Source organism: Arachis ipaensis, chromosome B02 (genome assembly GCF_000816755.2).
Source record: "Arachis ipaensis cultivar K30076 chromosome B02, Araip1.1, whole genome shotgun sequence".
NCBI lineage: Eukaryota > Viridiplantae > Streptophyta > Magnoliopsida > Fabales > Fabaceae > Arachis > Arachis ipaensis.
The window spans coordinates 95630648-95651373 of record NC_029786.2 but is presented as its reverse complement, the minus strand read 5'-3'; the positions used below and the strand labels follow the sequence as shown (position 1 = coordinate 95651373).

Here is a 20726-nt window from a genome sequence, read left to right as displayed (position 1 = left end):
TTATCACGAACACTTTTTGTTGGACACATGTTTAAAATATGAATTGCTGTTGCGACTGCTTCTGCCTTAAACTCTTTAGGCATTTGTTTTGACTTGAGTATGCATCTGACTATATCCATGATGGTTCTGTTCTTTCTTTTAGCAACTCCATTTTGTTGAGAAGTGTATCTAGTTGTTAGTTGGTGTTGAATTCCGTGTTGCTTAAACTATTCTGAACACGCAAGATATTTTGTTCTTCTGTCAGTTCTGAGAATTTTGATTTTATAGCCACTTTGTTTTTCGACAAATGCCTTTAATGTCTTAAAGACATCACATGCTTTTGATTTCTGCTTCAGAAAGTATACCCATGTATATCTACTAAAATCATCAATAAAAGTGATAAAGTACCTGCTACCATCATTACTTGGAACTTCTACAGAACAAAGATCTGAATGCACAATTTCAAGTAATCTTCTAGCTCTCCATGACTTTCCTGTAGGGAATGTATCTCTGTGCTTCTTTTCCAGTTGACAAATCTCGCAAATACAATTGGAAATATGAATCTGTGGTAGGCCAGAAACAAGTCTTTCCTTGAAAGGTAGTTTAGGCCAGAAAATGAAAATGTCCAAACTACATGTGCCACAGCCAGTTATCATCAAGTATCACAAAGCTCATGCAAGAGGGATTAACATGTTAAATTTTTAATGGAAACATTCTGTTTGAATTTATCTTTGCTTTATCTATGAACCTTCCGTTGTTGTCAAACACAGTGTAATATCCATGATAAGTTATCATCTTATATCCCTTCTCAGATAATTGCCCCATACTCAGTAAATTGTAATCAAGTTTAGGAGCATAGTAAACATCAGAAATATAACTCAGAGAACCATCCTTCAATCTAATTGGTATGTGCCCTTTTGCTTCAATAGGGATCTTTGTACTATTACCAAACTTCAATAATAGTTTAACAGAATCATCTAATGAAGAAAAGAACTCCTTTCTACCAGACATATGATTACTACAAGCATTATCTAAGTACCATATATTTTCATCTTCAACACATGAATTTCTTGTAAAAAATAAAGTCTGAGTACCCGGATTATCATTAGTATTTTAATGATGTTTTTCTAAAACGTGTGCTTGATTGTTATTCATCATTTTGAATATGCAATCTGCTGCTTTGTGTCCATACTTTCCACAATGAAAACAGTTGAAATTAGTTCTTTCTTGATAAAAATTGCCTCGACCTCTTCCTCGGTTGACAAGCCTGAAATTCGTTCCACCTCTTCCTTGATTAGGTGGTGTAAAATTGTTATAACTTCCTTGGTTGTAATTGCCACGACCTCTATCTCTGAAACTTCCTTTACCTCTATTTTGAAGATTGAAACCACGTCCTCGTCCTTCTTGTGTACGGCTTGATTCTGCAACATTGCTTAAATTCACTCGTTTTTTTAGGGCTTCCTTGGTTGATCTTTCTGACTTCTCTAGTATTCTACTGATGTGACTTTCCATGGTTCCTTGCAACTCTGTAATCATCATAGTATCCATATCGTGGGACTCTAGTATCGTAGTCACCATATGGTCATACTTCATCGGCATGGTGCGAAGAATTTTCTCCACCACTTTGCTATCGGGCATATCTTCTCCATAGACTCTCATCTTATTGATAAGGTCTGTAACACGAGTAAAATATTGCTCAACGGTTTTTAAGCTAGACATCTCATACCTTTCATATTCTCTTCTGAAAGACTGTAGCTTTGCTTTTTGAGCTTTATCTACGCCTTTATATGACAGCTTCAACGTGTTCCATGCTTCTTTTGCACTTTTGGCATTTGCTATTTTGCCAAACACAGTATAATCTACACCTTGATGAATTTAAGATGGCGCCAATTAATCTCTCCTCTGTCGGGCAGCATCTGCTCCTTCTTGGAAATCTGGTTCAATGAAATTTCACAGGTTCTGGGTCTTCAAATGGGTAGACATCAAAGTCTCCCAATAACTATAATCAAGTTTCCCATCTAACTTGGGACCAGACCACACAATATTGAAAGTGTTTGCCATACCGAATCTATGAATAAATGTAAACCTCGATAAATTAGTAGATAATTAGTCAATAAATTAGTTTTTAATAAGAAAAATTAGAAATGCGAATATTATATCAAATTAGGATAGAGCTCATCGAAACGAGAATTTTGACACTAATTTCGAAGAAATCAGTCCAAATTCAACCGAACAAGCCGAACTGGTTGAATCGGACCTAAACTAGGTTGTTGGTCCAACCGGACCAATACTTTAAATGAGCCTGGAAGCCCTTTCTTCTTCATTTCACCTGCAGCAGCGTGAAAAGCCCCAGGGAGAAGAAAACACTCCCGAACCCCCTACGGCAAATTTCCAACTCCCGTAACTCCTCCGTCTGAGCTCCAATCGCCGCACCGTTTGCGACCACGCGTTCACCGCATTGAACTCTACGTTTCTACCGGTACAATTTCATAGGTAACTTGTTATTTCAGCTTAGCCTCTTCTTTCCCCCAATTTTTTAATTATGAATAGGAATGTTGAATTTCTTTGATTTCTGATGTTTTAAGATCCAATTAGCTTGAGGAAAACGTTCACTCTTGCTTATGTGAAGCTTGAGTAAGGTGAGGATACGATAATTTTATTTTAATTTCATTAAATTTGAACTTTGAGTATTAAATTGGATATATATGTGTTATGAATGTGTATTAGGTTGTGAATAAATAATTGGAGCTTGGAATTGTGAATATTGAAACTTGGAGAAAGCTGATTAGTTGAATTTTGAAGGGGCTGCCTTGGTTTTAAATAATTTTCTTTGGTCGTTACGTGAAAATCGGCCAAGGTATGGTTTAGGCTTCTTCCATTTAATATATAATGTTCTGTGAAAACTTAGGCTAGATGACCATAGGATAAGTTGGATTGCATGTGTATATTTAATACTTAGTATCATATTGATGAACATGGTTGGCTTGGTGCTTGTTGATTAACTAGTGATTTGGTGAATTATTGATTTGAGGTATAACTATTGTGGAGGTTGTTGTGATAATGAGGTATTTTGTGTTAAAAGCCTAGGATTTGTGAACTATGATTCTTAGTTGAATTTTGGTTGTTGGATTTGAATATTGTATGAGTATAATTGTTGATATGAGGTAGATTTATTGTGGTGATTGTTATGATGATGAGGAAGGGTATGTTGAATTGAAAACAACGCAGGTTTGGACCCGAAAAGGGTGGCAAAGTCCGAGTTTTAGAGGAGATGCTGCCAAAATTTTATAAAAATTAGAGATTTTATTTATATGATTATTTAAAAAGATTTAGATTCAAAGGTTATATGGTTTGAGTTTGAGTTATTAAGAAAAGTGATAGTAGGATAACATTGAATCACTTTTATAAACGTTAGGGATACAAATAGGACGATTTAAACGTTAGGGACACAAATAGAACTTACCCCAAACGTTGGGGACAAATACAATACTTTACTCGTTTTAAGTTTGATTCATTTAGAAAAGAATGAATTATGTTTTGAAATGGAACTATTGATGGATGGAATGGGAGGTGTGATAATGAAGGATAAGGATTGAATATGATTGATGTATGATGATGAATGTGATGCGATTGAGAATGATGTGGATGTTGATAAATTATAATTGAATTATTTATATGGCTTATGAATTTGAACGATCTGAGATACGAGATTCTCTGGATAAAGTACCGTGGCTTGCCACCACATGTACCAGGTTAAAAACTCGATACTCTATTGACCCTACGACATAAGTGTGACCGGGCACTATATAAATTCCCGAAAATGTAACCCTCATTGAGTAATATTGATTATTTAAGAAAAAGCTATGTATAGACTCTTGGGGATGCACGTCGGGGGACAGTCTAAATATTTTCAAACTTGTCGGATTGGCTGGATAACCGACAGATGAGTCTCATCAGCCGTAGGACAGGCATGCATCATCTGCATATTACTTGAATTACTTGCTTGTGCATTAGTTGGGTGTGCCTAACTGTATTTGCCATGTTAAATGTGTAATTGTTACCTGCTATATTTGTAACCTTCTTGTGCTTGCTTATATTTGTTTTAACTGTCTGTGAAATACTGAAGGAAGTGGAGGTATGGAGGAACGACAATATGGGGTTTAGATTTAAGGTTAAGTTAAGTCAAGTTTAGGTACTCTTAGAAAACCACCTTTTATGGCTTCTGTTTAATACTTTAAGCTCTATAATCTGAGTGTCAGCGTTCTAGGATTGCCTCTGGCATTTCCAAGACCTTATATATTATGTGTGTGGCACCTTTACCATACTGAGAACCTCCGGTTCTCATTCCATACTATGTTGTTAATTTCAGATGCAGGTCGAGAGGCATCTCGTTAGGCGTCTGGACTCTTGAAGCGGAGTGGTTACTGGGTTATTTTGTTATGCTATGATGTATATATATGTACTTAACTTTCTCTCCACATAACTTATTCTTTTTGATCCTCCTAGAGGTGTATGGAGAGGCAGAATTTTGTTTATGTACATTTGGATTTTGGATATGTATATATATGTATATATATGTGTGTATATTCTCTGGCCAGTCTTGACTTCGCAGGCTGAGTCAGGAGCTCGTTATTTTGTATCTTTGACTCTCTGTTTCTGTTTTGGGTTACTTTACACTTGACAGCTGTAGCTTTCTTAGCATGCAAGTTAACTCGTTTCTTGAGTGTTGCGTTTTTATTCTGCGATTTTTATTTGCTCTATTCTTCAAGGCTCCTAGCATATTATAATTCTTTTGCTATTATATATATATACATTTTATTTTAGAGGTCGTAATACCACACCACCTCTGTTTTACGACTTAAACGTAAAGCTCTGTATGGTAGGGTGTTACATTATGGTATCAGAGCAGTTCGTTCCTATAGAGCCTGAAAAATAGACTGATTGTGCCTCTGTGCATTCTCTGTGTATGTGTTTATGTGCTATTAGGATATCTGACTGATATATATGGCATAAACATTTGTGAGCATGCATTTGGAACTTAAAGCATTAGACCTGCGATATTGAGACTGATCAACTTAATATCACTTGTTTGGTGTGTATAGGGACCAGATGTCAACACGCGGACGCGGACGCGGACGAGGTAGAGGTAGGATAGGCACTATTACTCTTGTCCCCGCGGGGACTGATCCAGTAGACTTTATGGCTTCCCTGAGAAATATGGCTGCAGCAATGCAGGTGACAGCCGAGGAACTGGGTAATCAGATAAATCAGGGTAATCATGGAAACAATAATGATGAGGATGGTCCTATGACACTTGCTACATTTCTGAAAGTTCGTCCTCTGACCTTCAGGGGGAACCTCAAATCCCACTGATGCAGATAATTAGATTCAGGCTATGGAACGGGCATTACAGTCCCAACAGGTTCCTGAAGAGCAATGGGTTGAATTTGGAACTTATCAGTTGTAAGGTGAAGCTCAGTATTAGTGGCATGGGACCCGATGTATCCTACAGCCTGATGGTGCTGCAATTCCTTGGGAGGTTTTTCGGATAGAATTCTATAAGAAATACTTTCCTAATTCAGCCAAAAATGCCAAAGAACTTGAATTAATGCAGTTAAAGCAGGGACAAATGACCGTTGCTGAGTATACTAGTAAGTTTGAGGAGTTGTGTCACTTTTCTCGTATTTGTCAAGGTGCGCCTGAAGATTTTGCTGAATGGAAGTGTATTAAATACGAGGGAGGTATTCGGAGCAATATTCTGAGCTTCGTTGCCCCAATGGAGATCAGGGTGTTTTCTGAACTGGTGAATAAGAGTAAGGTGGCTGAAGATTGTGTGAGAAAGGCGGCAGCAGAGAAAGGGAGTTTGAGGGTGCCTTTTCAGAGGCCTTTAGGGAGAAACTTTGCTCTGAGAGGTAGGAATTTCAAGCGTGGAGTCTTTGTTCCGTAGCAGACTCAGGGTCAAGGCAATTATAGAAGGCCGAATACTAATGTCAATCAGGGAAGAAGGTTTGGGAAGCAACCACAACAGGATCTGAATTGTCAGAAGTGTGGAAAGTATCACCCTGGAGTTCCGTGCAGGTTAGGACTTGGAGTATGCTATTCCTGTGGACAGACCGGGCATATGGCCACTCATTGCCCAGAAAAGAAGAAGTATGAGACTGGTAGGGTGTAGCAGCCGGGGAGAGTATACACCACTTCTACAATAGGTGATGAGGAATCTGAGACACTGATTAGAGTTAATTGTGAAATGGCTGGTAAAATCTTAAACGCTTTATTTGATTCAGGAGCAACTCATTCATTTATTGCAATTGAAAAGGCCAATGAGTTAGGATTGAGAATGGTGATTTTAGGTTATGATTTGAAAGTATATAATGCTACTCATGAAGCTATGGTGACTAGGATAGGATGTCCACAAGTTTCTTTTCGAGTACAACAGCATGAATTTGTGTATGATTTGATTTGTTTGCCTATGACTGGTCTTGATCTCATCTTGGGATTGGATTGGTTATCTAAGAATCATGTTTTTCTTGATTGTTCTGAGAAGTCAGTACAGTTTATGCCGGAAGGGTCAGAAGCACCGGTTGTAGTGAATAGTTAATATTTGAATTCTATGATAATAAACTGTTCTGGAACTAAATGTCAGAGTATTATGTTATTAACTGCGAGAGTATCAGGTGATGATAAGAGTTTAGAGCAGATTCCGATTGTATGTGAATTTCCAAATGTGTTTCCGGATGATATTAATGAATTTCCACCTAACCGGGAGGTCGAATTTGCAATTGAGTTGGTACCTGGAACCGGTCCAATTTCGATTACTCCTTATAGGATGTCACCTTTAGAAATGGCTGAACTGAAGGCTCAACTAGAAGATCTGTTGGGTAAGCATTTTATTCGACCAAGTATTTCTCCGTGGAGAGCGCCAGTGTTACTGGTAAAGAAGAAGGATGGGAGTATGCGGTTATGTGTCGATTATCGGCAATTGAATAAGATCACTGTGAAGAATAAATATCCGTTGCCTAGAATTGATGATCTAATGGATCAGTTACAAGGTGCCGGTGTGTTTTCTAAGATTAATTTGCAATCCGGGTATCATCAGATAAGGGTTAGAGACGAGGATATTCCGAAAACTGCTTTCAAGACGCGTTATGGTCATTATGAGTATACAATGATGTCTTTTGGGTTAACTAATGCCCCGGCAGTATTTATGGATTATATGAACAGAATTTTCTGACCATATCTAGACAATTTTGTTATTGTCTTCATTGATGACATTCTTGTTTATTCTAAGACTGAAGAAGAGCATGCTGATCACTTGCGAACTGTGTTGCAAATTCTGAGAGACAGGAAGTTATATGCTAAGTTATCTAAATGCGAGTTCTGAAAGAGTGAGGTGAAGTTTCTCGGTCACGTGGTGAGTAAACAGGGAATAGCTGTAGATCCTGCTGAGGTGGAAGCAGTAATGAATTGGGAGCGACCAACTTCAGTGACAGAGATCAAGAGTTTCCTAGGTTTGGTGGGGTATTATCGGAGATTCATTAAGAGATTTTCACAGCTCGCCTTACCTTTAACTAAGTTGACTAGGAAGGATACGCCTTTTGTTTGGTCTCTGAAATGTGAAGAGAGCTTCCAAGCACTGAAGCACAGATTAACTACTGCACCCGTGTTAGTATTGCCTGAACCAAGTGAGCCGTTTGAACTGTACTATGATGCATGCTGAAGAGCTTGGGGTGTGTTCTGATGCAGCACCAGAATGTTGTAGCATGCGCCTCACGACAGTTAAGGCCGCATGAGATGAACTACCCGACACATGATTTGGAACTTGCTGCTGTTGTGTTTGCTTTAAAGATTTGGAGGCATTATCTTTATGGCATTAAGTTTTATGTTTTCTCAGACCATGAGAGTTTGAAGTATCTTTTTGAGTAGAAAGAGTTGAATATGCGTCAGAGGAGGTGGATGGAGCTTCTGAAAGATTATGATTTTGAATTGAATTATCATCCAGGAGAAACGAATGTTGTGGCGGACGCTTTGAGTCGGAAGTCTTTATATGTAGCTTGGATGATGCTACGGGAGGAAGAGTTACTGAAAGCATTTCAAGGTTTGAATTTGGGAGTTAGAGAAGAATTTGGAATTCTGTGTTTGAGTCAGTTGCAGATTTCAAGTGATTTTAAATCAGAACTTCTGAAGGCTCATCGAGATAGTGAAACGTTACGTAAGGTATTACCAGCAGTTGAGCAGGGAAAACAGTGGAGAGTGTCAAAAGGTCAGGATGGTTTATGGAGGTTCAAGAATCGGATTATTGTGCCTGATGTTAGAGACCTGCGATAAAGTATCTTGAAGGAAGCTCATAAGAGTGGGTTCTCAATTCATCCAAGGAGTACCAAAATGTATCAAGATCTGAAAGCGATGTTCTGGTGGCCAGGGATGAAGAATGATGTGGCATTACACGTATCTAAATGTTTAACGTGTCAGAAGGTTAAGATTGAGCATCAGAGACCATCAGAGACCCTTCAGCCTTTGGAGATTCCACAATGGAAATAGGAGAGTATCGCAATGGATTTTATGATAGGTTTGCCTAAAACCCGATCTGGTTGTGACGCTATTTGGGTGGTTGTGGATCGATTGACAAAGTCATCTCACTTTCTTCCCATTCGAATAAGTTGCACAATGGAGGAATTGGCTCGAATGTATATCAAAGAGATTGTCAGGTTGCATGGCGTGCCTTTTACCATTATATCTGACAGGGATCCTCATTTTAAATCAAGGTTCTGGGGAGCTTTTCAACGTGCATTTGGGACTCAGTTAAGTTTGAGTCTTGCATATCATCCTCAGACAGATGGTCAGTCAGAGAGAACAATTCAGACCTTAGAGGATATGCTAAGGGCCTGTGTTTTGGACCAACCAGTGAGTTGGGATCGGTATATGCCATTAGTGGAATTTGCTTATAATAGCTACCATGTGAGCATCGGAATGGCTCCATATGAAGCTTTGTATGGCAGAAAATGCCAGTCTCCACTATGTTGGCATGAAACTGGAGAAAGAAATTTGTTAGGGCCTGAGATGATAGCTGAAACTACTAAACAGATAAAAAAGATTCGTAATCGAATGCTTATAGTCCAGAGTCGTCAGAAGAGCTATGCTGATCAAAGGCGAAAGCCTTTGGAGTTTGAAGAATGAGAACATGTCTTTCTGAAGGTAACACCAACCACTGGAGTGGGAAGAGCTATTAAGACTAAAAACTGAATCCCCGTTATATTGGACCGTTTGAGATCCTGAAGAGAATTGGGCCAGTGGCTTATAGAATTGCCTTACCACCGTATCTTTCGAATTTGCATGACGTGTTTCATGTGTCATAGCTTTGGAAGTATACTCCTGACGCAAGTCATATTCTGGAACTAGAACCAATCCAAGTAAGAGAAGATCTAACACTTCTAGTAATTCCAGTGAGAATTGATGATACTAGTATTAAATGATTACGCTGGAAGGAAGTATCATTGGTAAAATTAGCTTGGAGTCGAGCTGGTATCGAGGAACATACCTGGGAGCTCGAATCAGATATGTGAAAGGACTATCCACATCTCTTTTCAGGTAACTAGATTTGAATTTTGAGGGCAAAATTCTTTGTTAGGTGGGTAGGATGTAAACCCCGATAAATTAGTAGATAATTAGTCAATAAATTAGTTTTTAATAAGAAAAATTAGAAATGTGAATATTATATCAAATTAGGATAGAGCTCATCGAAATGAGAATTTTGACACTAATTTCGAAGAAATCGGTCCAAAATTGGACCGAACGGGCCATACTAGTTGAACTGGACCCGAACCGGATTGTCGATCCAACCGGACCAACACTTTAAATGAGCCCGAAAGCCCTTTCTTCTTCATTTCACCTGCAGCAGCGTGAAAAGCCCCAGGGAGAAGAAAACACTCCTGAACCCCCTACGGCAAATTTCCAACTCCCGTAACTCCTCCGTCCGAGCTCCAATTGCCGCACCGTTTGTGGCCACGTGTTCACCGCATCGAGCTCTATGTTTCTACTGGAAGAATTTCATAGGTAACTTGTTATTTCACCTCAGCCTCTTCTTCCCCCAATTTTTGAATTATGAATAGGAATGTTGAATTTCTTTGATTTCTGATGTTTTAGGATCCAATTAACTTGAGAAAAACGTTCACTCTTGCTTATGTGAAGCTTGGGTAAGGTGAGAATACGATAATTTTATTTTAATTTCATTAAATTTGAGCTTTGAGTATTAAATTGGATATATATGTGTTATGAATGTGTATTAGGTTGTGAATAAATAATTGGAGCTTGGAATTGTGAATATTGGAACTTGGAAGAAGTTGATTAGTTGAATTTTGAAGGGGCTTCCTTGGTTTTAAATAATTTTCTTTGGTCGTTACGTGAAAATCGGCCAAGGTATGGTTTATGTTTCTTGCATTTAATATATAATGTTCTGTGAAAACTTAGGCTAGATGACCATAGGATAAGTTGGATTGCATGTGTATATTTAATACTTAGTATCCTGTTGATGAACATGGTTGGTTTGGTGCTTGTTTATTAACTGGTGATTTGGTGAATTATTGATTTGAGGTATAACTATCGTGGAAGTTGTTGTGATAATGAGGTATTTTGTGTTAAAAGCCTAAGATTTGTGAACTATGATTCTTAGTTGAATTTTGGTTGTTGAATTTGAATATTGTATGAGTATAATTATTGATCTGAGGTAGATTTATTGTGGTGATTGTTATGATGATGAGGAGGGTATGTTGAATTGATAAGAACGCAGGTTTGGACCCGAAAAGGGTGGCAAAGTCCGAGTTTTAGAGGAGATGCTGCCGAAATTTTATAAAAATTAGAGATTTTTTTATATGATTATTTAAAATGATTTAGATTCAAAGGTTATATGGTTTGATTTTGAGTTATTAAGAAAATGAGTATGTTTTAAGTTTGATTCATTTAGAAAAGAATGAATTATGTTTTGAAAAGGAACTATTGATGGATGGAATGGGAGGTGTGATAATGAAGGATAAGGATTGAATATGATTGATGTATGATGATGAATGAGATGTGATTGAGAATGATGTGGATGTTGATGAATTATAATTGAATCATTTATATGGCTTATGAATTTGAACGATCTGAGATACGATATTTCCTGGATAAAGTACTGTGGCTTGCTACCACGTGTACCAGGTTGAAAACTCGATACTCTGTTGAGCCTACGACATAAGTGTGACCGGGCACTATATAAATTCTCGGGAATGTAACCCTCATTGAGTAATATTGATTATTTGAGAAAAAGCTATGCATAGACTCTTGGGGATGCACGTCGGGGGACAGTCTAAGTATTTTCAAACTTGTCAGATTGGCTGGATAACCGACAGATGAGTCTCATCAGCCGTAGGACAGGCATGCATCATCTGCATATTACTTGAATTACTTGCTTGTGCATTAGTTGGGTGTGCCTAGCTGTATTTTCCATGTTAAATGTGTAATTATTACCTGCTGTATTTGTAACCTTCTTGTGCTTGCTTATATTTGTTTTAACTGTCTGTAAAATACTGAAGGAGGTGGAGGTATGGAGGAACGGCAATATGGGGTTTATATTTAAGGTTAAGTTAAGTCAAGTTTAGGTACTCTTAGAAAACTACCTTTTATGGCTTCTGTTTAATACTTTAAGCTCTATAATATGAGTGTCGGCGTTCTAGGATTGCCTCTGGCATTCCCAGGACCTTATATATTATGTGTGTGACACCTTTACCATACTGAGAACCTTCGGTTCTTATTCCATACTATATTGTTGTTTTTCAGATGCAGGTCGAGAGGCATCTCCTTAGGCGTCTAGACTCTTGAAGCGGAGTGGTTACTAGGTTATTTTGTTATGCTATGATGTATATATATGTACTTAGCTTTCTCTCCACATAACTTATTCTTTTTTATCCTCCTAGAGGTGTATGGAGAGGCAGGATTTTGTTTATGTACATTTGGGTTTGGGATATGTATATATATGTATATATGTGTGTATATTCTCTGGCTAGTCTTGACTTCGTAGGCTGAGTCAAGAGCTCGTTATTTTGTATCTTTGACTCTCTGTTTCTGTTTTGGGTTACTTTACACTTGACAGCTGTAGCTTTCTTAGCATGCAAGTTAACTCGTTTCTCGAGCGTTGCGTTTTTATTTCGCGATTTTTATTTCCTCTATTCTTCAAGGCTCCTAGCATATTATAATTCTTCTGCTATTATATATATACATTTTATTTTAGAGGTCGTAATACCACACCACCTCTGTTTTACGACTTAAGCGTAAAGCTCTGTGTGGTAGGGTGTTACAATAAACAACTTTGTGAGAACTCTCTCACACCTCACAAACTCTCAAACACCAGGCGCTGGATTAACCAGCTCTGATACCAAGTGTAAGTATAATACCCACACTTAATTGGCCCTAGGATCACTCACTCATATAAATGACGCTATCATATTTTTAATCTCTCAAACTCACTAACACTCATAATAATAAGGAGAGAATTTTTTGAAACAAACAGTAAATATTTTGGTTCATGGAGAGATGGATAACAACATATACATATGAAGCCTTTATATAGACAAACCTTCATAATAAAATATTAATTCTTATAACAACTAAGCACTAGTTGTAATAATTCAAGAAACATGTAGAACATTTGACTAGTCAATTCCTTGTTCAATTTTGCTTCAAATTCTTAATCATCAATCTTGAAGCTTTCAATTCATGATTCTTCATTCCTCTAATATGGAGATGATTAGTGCAACTTGTATTCATGTAGTTTCCATAATCTTCTAATTTCAATTCAATTTGATTTTGAATTTCTTCAATGTTGTAGAATGTTGTAGTTGTACTATTCTCTTGAATGTTCTTCAAAAATCTTCAAGCTTCCATTATGTTAGCTTCTAGCAATATCTAGCCAATTGATGATTATTGTATTCAACTCAAACTTTACTTCTTCAATTTTTAACCATCTTCAATGGGACAGTACTCAATAAAAACTTCTTTCTCATTCACCAACTCTATGATTTTGTGAAATCGAATATCAATATGCTTCGATCTTCCATGGAATACTGGATTTTTGCAAAGCACAATAGCTTACTTGTTATTGCAAAATATTGTTGTTGGAGTACTTTGTTTCTCATTCAATTCCTCAAGAATTCTTCTTAACCAAACTGCTTATGTTGCACAACTTACTGCTGCTATATATTCTGCTTCTGCTGTAGAGAGTGCTACTACTGGTTGTTTCTTTGACGACCATGAAATTGCACCAGAACCAAGATGAAATACAAAACCTGAGGTACTTTTTCTTGTTTTTATATCTCCAGCCCAATCACTATCAGTGTAACCAACAAGATTCACTTCAGTAGTATTTTCATAATAAATACCATCATTTAAAGTATCTTTGATATATCGAAGAATTCTTTTTGCCGCTTGCAAATGGTTGGTACAAGGCTCCTCCATAAATCTGCTAAGCAAACCAACTCCAAATACAATATCTAGTCTAGTCGCAGTCAAGTACCTTAGACTTCCAATCAAGCTTTTGTAATATGTAGGATTTACTGCTCTTCCTTTATCTTCTCTCAACAACTTGAACTTCTCTTCGATTGGAGTATGAACTGGTTTTGAATGTTCCATTTGAAATTTCTTCAAAATATCATTTGCATATTTCTTATGAGAAACGAAAATACCATCATCTCTTTGAACCACTTCAATGCCAAGAAAGTAAGACATCAAGCCCATATCTATCATTTCAAAGTGCTTTATCATAGCCTCTCTGAATTCTGTAATTATCTTCAAATTGTTGCCAGTAAAGATTAAATCATCAACATAAAAACACATGATCAAGATATCTCCAGGTTCAACAAACTTGATATAAAGCGTATGTTCAAATGGACATCTTTTGAAACTATTCTGAGTAAAATAAGAATCAATCTTCTTGTACCATGCTCTTGGTGCTTGTTTTAACCCGTACAAGGCTTTCTTCAACTTGTAAATTTTATCTTCTTTTCCAAAAACTTCATATCCTGTAGGTTGCTCAACATACACTTCTTCTTTTAAAGTGCCATTTAGAAATGCAGACTTAACATCCATTTGATATATCTTCCACTTATTTTGAGCTGAGAGTGAAATAATCATACGAATACTATCTAATCTAGCAACAGGAGCAAATACTTCAAAATAATCGATACCTGGCTTTTGTTTGTATCCTTTTGCAACTAATCTTGCTTTGAAATGATCAACTTCACCGTTGGGTTTGTACTTAGTTTTGTAAACCCACTTTACTCCAATCTGCTTCTTATTTGTTGGTAAATCTGTCAGCTCCCATGTGTCATTCTTCTCAATGGCATGAATCTCCTCATCCATTCCTTTCTTCCAAGTGTTGTCTTTAGAAGCTTCTTCAAAGTTCAACGGATTACGGTCTGAAAATAAAGCAAAGTTTATGATTTCTTCATTAGACAGATCGTTGTCATTGCCAACTTCATAATCTGCTAATCTAGCAGGTAGTCTCCGCTCTCTTTGTGATCTTCTAGATGATTCTGATTGTCCGGTTGTGTCAGGTTGCCTTTCTTCTACTTCATCACGTGTATTTGGAATTATAGTAAGTTGCTTTTCTGTCTTTGTGTTCCAGTCCCAGATGTCTTTCTCATCGAATGTCACGTCTCTGCTGATGATTACTTTCTTTGTTTTTGGATTGTACAACTTGTATGTTTTTGAGACTGTGCTATAGCCAATAAAGATACACTTTTCGTCTTTGTCATCTAACTTCTTCCTTAATTGATCTTGTACGTGGGCATAAGCAATACCCCCAAAGACTCTGAAATGATGGATGGAAGGCCGCTTTCCACTCCAAGCTTCCTCTGAAGTTTTATCACGAACACTTTTTGTTGGACACCTGTTTAAAATATGATATGCTGTTGCGAATGCTTCTGCCCAAAACTCTTTAGGCATTTGTTTTGACTTGAGCATGCATCTGACTATATCCATGATGGTTCTGTTCTTTCTTTCAGCAACTCCATTTTGTTGAGGAGTGTATCTAGTTGTTAGTTGGTGTTGAATTCCATGTTGCTTAAAGTATTCTGAACATGCAAGATATTCTGTTCCTCTATCAATTCTGAGAATTTTGATTTTATAGCCACTTTCTTTTTCGACAAATGCCTTGAATGTCTTAAAGACATCACAGGCTTCTGATTTTTGCTTTAGAAAGTATACCCATGTATATCTACTAAAATCATCAATAAAAGCGATAAAGTACCTGCTACCACCATTACTTGGAACTTCTACAGAACAGAGATCTGAATACACAATTTCAAGTAATCTTCTAGCTCTCCATGAATTTTCTGTAGGGAATGGATCTCTATGCTTCTTTCCCAGTTGACAAATCTCACAAATACAATTGGGAATATGAATCCGTGATAGGCCAGAAATAAGTCCTTTCCTTGACAGGTAGTTTAGGCCAGAAAAATAAAAATATCCAAACCGCATGTGCCACAGCTAGTTATCATCAAGTATCACAGAGCTCATGCAAGAGGGATTAATATGTTGAATTTTTAATGGAAACATTCTGTTTGAAGTCATCTTTGCTTTATCTATGAACCTTCCATTGTTGTCAAACACAGTGCAATATCCATGATAAGTTATCATCTTATATCCTATCTCAGATAATTGCCCCATACTCAGTAAATTGTAATCAAGTTCAAGAGCATAGTAAACATCAGAAATATAACTCAGAGAACTATCCTTCAATCTAATTGGTATGTGCCCTTTTCCTTCAATAGGGATCTTTGTACTATTACCAAACTTCAATAATAGTTTAACAGAATCATCTAATGAAGAAAAAAACTCCTTTCTACTAGACATATGATTACTACAAGCATTATCCAAGTACCATATATTTTTATCTTCAACACATGAATTACTTGTAAAAAAATAAAGTCTGAGTACCCGGATTATCATTAGTATTTTAATGCTATTTTTCTAAAACGTGTGCTTGATTGTTATTCATCGTTTTGAATCTGCAATCTGCTGCTTTGGGTCCAAAATTTCCACAATGAAAGTAGTTGAAATTAGTTCTTTCTTGATAAAAATTGCCTCGATCTCTTCCTCGGTTGACAGGCCTGAAATTTGTTCCACCTCTTCCTTGATTAGGTGGTATAAAATTATTATAACTTCCTTGGTTGTAATTGCCACGACCTCTACCTCTGAAACTTCCTTTACCTCTATTTTGAAGATTGAAACCACGTCCTCGTCCTTCTTGTGTACGGCTTGATTCTGCAACATTGCTTAAATTCACTCGGCTTTTCAGGGCTTCCTCGGTTGATTTTTCTGACTTCTCCAGTATTCTACTGATGTGACTTTCCATGGTTCCTTGCAACTCTGCAATCATCATAGTATCCATATCGTGGGACTCTAGTATCGTAGTCACCACATGGTCATACTTCATCGGCATGGTACGAAGAATTTTCTCCACCACTTTGCCATCGGGCATATCATCTCCATAGACTCTTATCTTATTGACAAAGTCTGTAACATGAGTAAAAGATTGCTCAATGATTTCTGAGCTAGATATCTCATACCTTTCATATTCTCTTCTGAAAGACTATAGCTTTGCTTTCTGAGCTTTATCTATGCCTTTATATGACAGCTTCAACGTGTTCCATGCTTCTTCTGCACTTTTGGCATTTGCTATTTTGCCAAACACAGTATAATCTCCACCTTGATGAATTTGAGATAGCGCCAATTGATCTCTCCTCTGTTGAGCAGCATCTACTCCTTCTTGCAAACCCGGTTCAATAAAATTCCACAGGTTCTGGCCTTCAAATGGGTAGACATCAAAGTCTCCCAATAACTATAATCAAGTTTCCCATCTAACTTGGGACCAGACCACACAATATTGAAAGCGTTTGCTATACCGACTCTATGAATAAACAACTTTGTGAGAACTCTCTCACACCTCACAAAATCTCAAACACTAGGCACTGGATTAACCAGCTCTGATACCAAATGTAAGTATAATATCTACACTTAATTGGCCCTAGGATCACTCACTCATATAAATGACGCTATCATATTTTCAATCTCTCAAACTCACTAACACTCATAATAATAAGGAGAGAATTTTTTGAAACAAACACTAAGTATTTTGGTTCATGGAGAGATGGATAACAACATATACATATGAAGCCTTTATATAGGCAAACCTTCATAATAAAATAATAATTCTCATAATAACTAAGCACTAGTTGTAATAATTCAAGAAACATGTAGAAACTTTGACTAGTCAATTTCTTGTTCAATTTTGCTTCAAATTCTTAATCATCAATCTTGAGGCTTCCAATTCATGATTCTTCATTCTTCTAATATGGAGATGATGGGTGCAACTTGTATTCATATAGTTTCCATAATCTTCTAATTTCAATTTAATTTGATTTTGAATTTCTCCAATATTGTAGAATGTTGTAGTTGCACTATTCTCTTGAATGTTCTTCAAAAATCTTCAAGCTTCCAATATGTTAGCTTCTAGCAATATCTAGCCAATTGATGATTATTGTATTCAACTCAAACTTTGCTTCTTCAATTCTTTAACCATGTTTCATGAAAATTCTAATCCATGCAAGTTGATAGATAGCACAAGAAGTTTGTAGAATCTTGGTGATGAACCATGAAGTTGTAACCACTTTGAATTCAAATTAAATTTTGCCTTTGACTTTTCTAAACTTTTGTTACTTGCATACCACTTGATTTTATTTTCTAACAAGTCATATCTCATGTATGGGTCAGGCTGAGTGGGTTTTGGACAAGCTTCATCGAACCAGTAGAGGTTAGGGATCAAGGTTAATTTCAACCGGATATAATAAAATATATATGTTTTTTTTTTATATTTTTGGTTTAAAATTGGTTAATTGCTCAAAAGTCAAAACTAAATTGATTCTAATAATTAATCAATTGCTAGATTGATTTTTTAATTTTTTGACTAATTTATTGCTGATTAATTTTTATCTTGAATCGAATCTGTTCAATAATTAATTTCTGATAAATCAATATGATTTTTCGTTCTTAATGAAAAATTATTTTGGATTACTAAGTGCAAATTTCTTTTTCTTTTTTTTTTACTGATTTTGACGATTTTTTATCACCAGCAAACTAGTCAAAAGACCAATTCTAAGTTAATCTGACCGATCCCGATCGATTTTCAGAAACATGCATATATGTGGCATGAAACACATGCGACTCAGGCTTCTTTTTTTAATGGCAGAAAGTTAGTCAGAAACTGTTGTTGGCTCATTATTTTAGATATGCCAGCCATATGTGTGTTATGCGTTGATATGGAATATGGGGGTGCTATACATGGATGTGGGACAGCTTTTGCTGAAACCTGGTGGAAGAAATCAGACTATCCGAGTTCTGTGCAAAAAAATTTGGATAACCAAATTTGATGGTTCGAGTTGTGAGAGAGGAAAAATTTGAATTTCAGGAGTGACTAATCGGACTGTCCGATTAGTAAATTTTTTTTCTAAAATCAAATCGGATCGTCCGAATTTGATTAATAAATATTTTTTTTGAATACGTTAACTAGGGATGTGCATGGATCGGGTGAAACCAGATTTGATGTGACCCAGACCCGACTCAAAATATATACCGGGCCTATTTGTTAGACCCGAACCCGACCCTAGACCCGATGAAACCTATACACTTTCGGGCCACGATTATACCGGGTAAAAACCGGGTGAAAATCAGACCGTTAACATTATATTACCTTGATACCTTCTTGTAAGTTAGCATGTAAAAATATCCAAATTTCCAAGAATCCAATCATTATTTGACATGGTAAAATTCACTTAGAAAAATATAATAAGAACCAACTCTTCTCTAAAATTAAAGCATAACCATAATCAATACTAATATTGCCTAATAACACCAAATATTTAAATCAATACAAATAACACAAGATTATGCATTAGTCTAAAGTCTTATGCATTTTAAACATAAAATATTAACTTATAGTCTTATATATAATGACTAATAACACAAAATATTAAGGTTTACAACACTTAAATTTCACATAATAATAGCCATCATCCATCACTAATAACACAAAATATTAATTATGTATGATGACCGGGCCACCGAGCCGATTTCGGATGACCCGAGCTATGGCCCGGACCCGACCCGAAATAATGACCGGGTCTATTTTTGAGACCCATACCCGGCCCTAGACCCGATGAAATCACACTAAATTAGTCCCTAAAGTGTTCGGGACTGGGCTGGGTCTTCGGGCCGGGCCGAGTCATGCACACCCCTAACGTTAACGGTAATCGCTGGGTCCGAGTTGAGTATAATATATTTTTTTAACATTATATAAGTGTGGGTAGCTCGTATTGGACTGATTAGAGCAGTTCTTTAATTCATCGTCTTCTTCCCTCAGCACCTCCATCTATCTTTCTCTGTTCTTTCGAACGAAGAAAAATAATTTGAGTGTGAAGTTTATTCATGTGAGTGAGAAAAATGGATGATAGAGTCTTACGGAAAGTATATTATTCCGGTCAGATTTTGTTAGAAATAGTTGAAGGAGTGAAATTTATTTTTGAAAATCCCTTAGATATTGTTATTCCATTCACAATCTCATTCGAGAAACTAAAATGTGTGATTTGTGAGAAGATAGAATCTGGGTTGTCTAGGAGAATATCATGTATTTTATACAGGTATCCCATACCGGTATTTAGTGGATTCGTTCAATTTCATACGAAATATGTAACTCATGAAGCGAGCATGCAAGAGATGTTTTCAATGTACATTGAAAGTCGCGGTCAGATATCGTTCATTGAGGTGTATATTGAATTCGAACAGTCTGAAGCTGATCAAAATATTGAACGGGAAGATTACAACAGCAACAGTGAGGAAGAGTTTGAAAGTAATTACGAAGTTGTTGGTCCAGACAGAGACGAAGACCAAGGTGACGGCACTATGGCACCAAATGTGACTGACGTGGCAAATGCACTCGCAAACGAACATCCGTTTGAGGAGCCGTCTTTCATGCGAGTTTTGGACTTGGAAGCCATGCATGCTCCGGAGTTTCCAGAGTATACGAATGCAGGTACGTAATTGCCTATATGTATACACGAAGGATTAGAATTTTATAATAATTTATATTGATCGATGTGACCAAATAGTTACGTGACATGTGATAATATACGTAATTAGCATTTGTTTGTGTGTTTGTTTAGTTAATAATATTATTTGTAGTTAGTTATTGATTAAGTTAAATATTAATTAGTGTTTATTAATTAGTATTTATTTATGTGCTTATGCTTTTAATTAGTGTTTATTAATTATATTAAGAATGATGTAGTGAGTATTGATTTACTTTTAATTGCACTTATTAAATATTTGTGTATTAAATATTTATGCTACGGTTGTCGTCATGGCAAAAATTCCTGTTGTCGCAGATGGTGAATTTGCCGTGGGAATGGAATTCAGTTCCAGGGAAGCTATTATTAGGGCGATGAAAGATTATACTATCCGAAGAGGTGTAGACTACCGGGTGTATGAGTCAGAGCCGCTGACATTTTATGCCAAGTGTACACAGTATGGGTCAGGTTGTGATTGGCTTATCAGGGTTAGCATGATCAGCAGAAAGTACTGTTGGGTTATAAGGAGGTATAATGGTAATCACACTTGCACCAGAGCAACTATTTCTCAGGATCATTCGAAGTTAGATTCGAACACAA

At 36.6% G+C, this 20726-nt stretch overlaps 2 long non-coding RNA genes across 3 annotated transcripts; both read left to right on the top strand.

Annotated features, from left to right (window-relative positions):
- On the top strand, positions 2351 to 10454 carry LOC107625822. 2 transcript variants are annotated; one of them, XR_002357867.1, is made up of 3 exons: positions 2351 to 2472; positions 10120 to 10174; positions 10263 to 10454. It is a non-coding gene; the product is annotated as an uncharacterized LOC107625822 (long non-coding RNA). The 2 variants fall into 2 exon arrangements; XR_002357868.1 differs by lacking the exon at positions 2351 to 2472 and adding an exon at positions 9922 to 10029.
- Positions 2564 to 4698, top strand: LOC107625821. Its single transcript, XR_002357869.1, has 3 exons — positions 2564 to 2618; positions 2707 to 2836; positions 4349 to 4698. It is a non-coding gene; the product is annotated as an uncharacterized LOC107625821 (long non-coding RNA).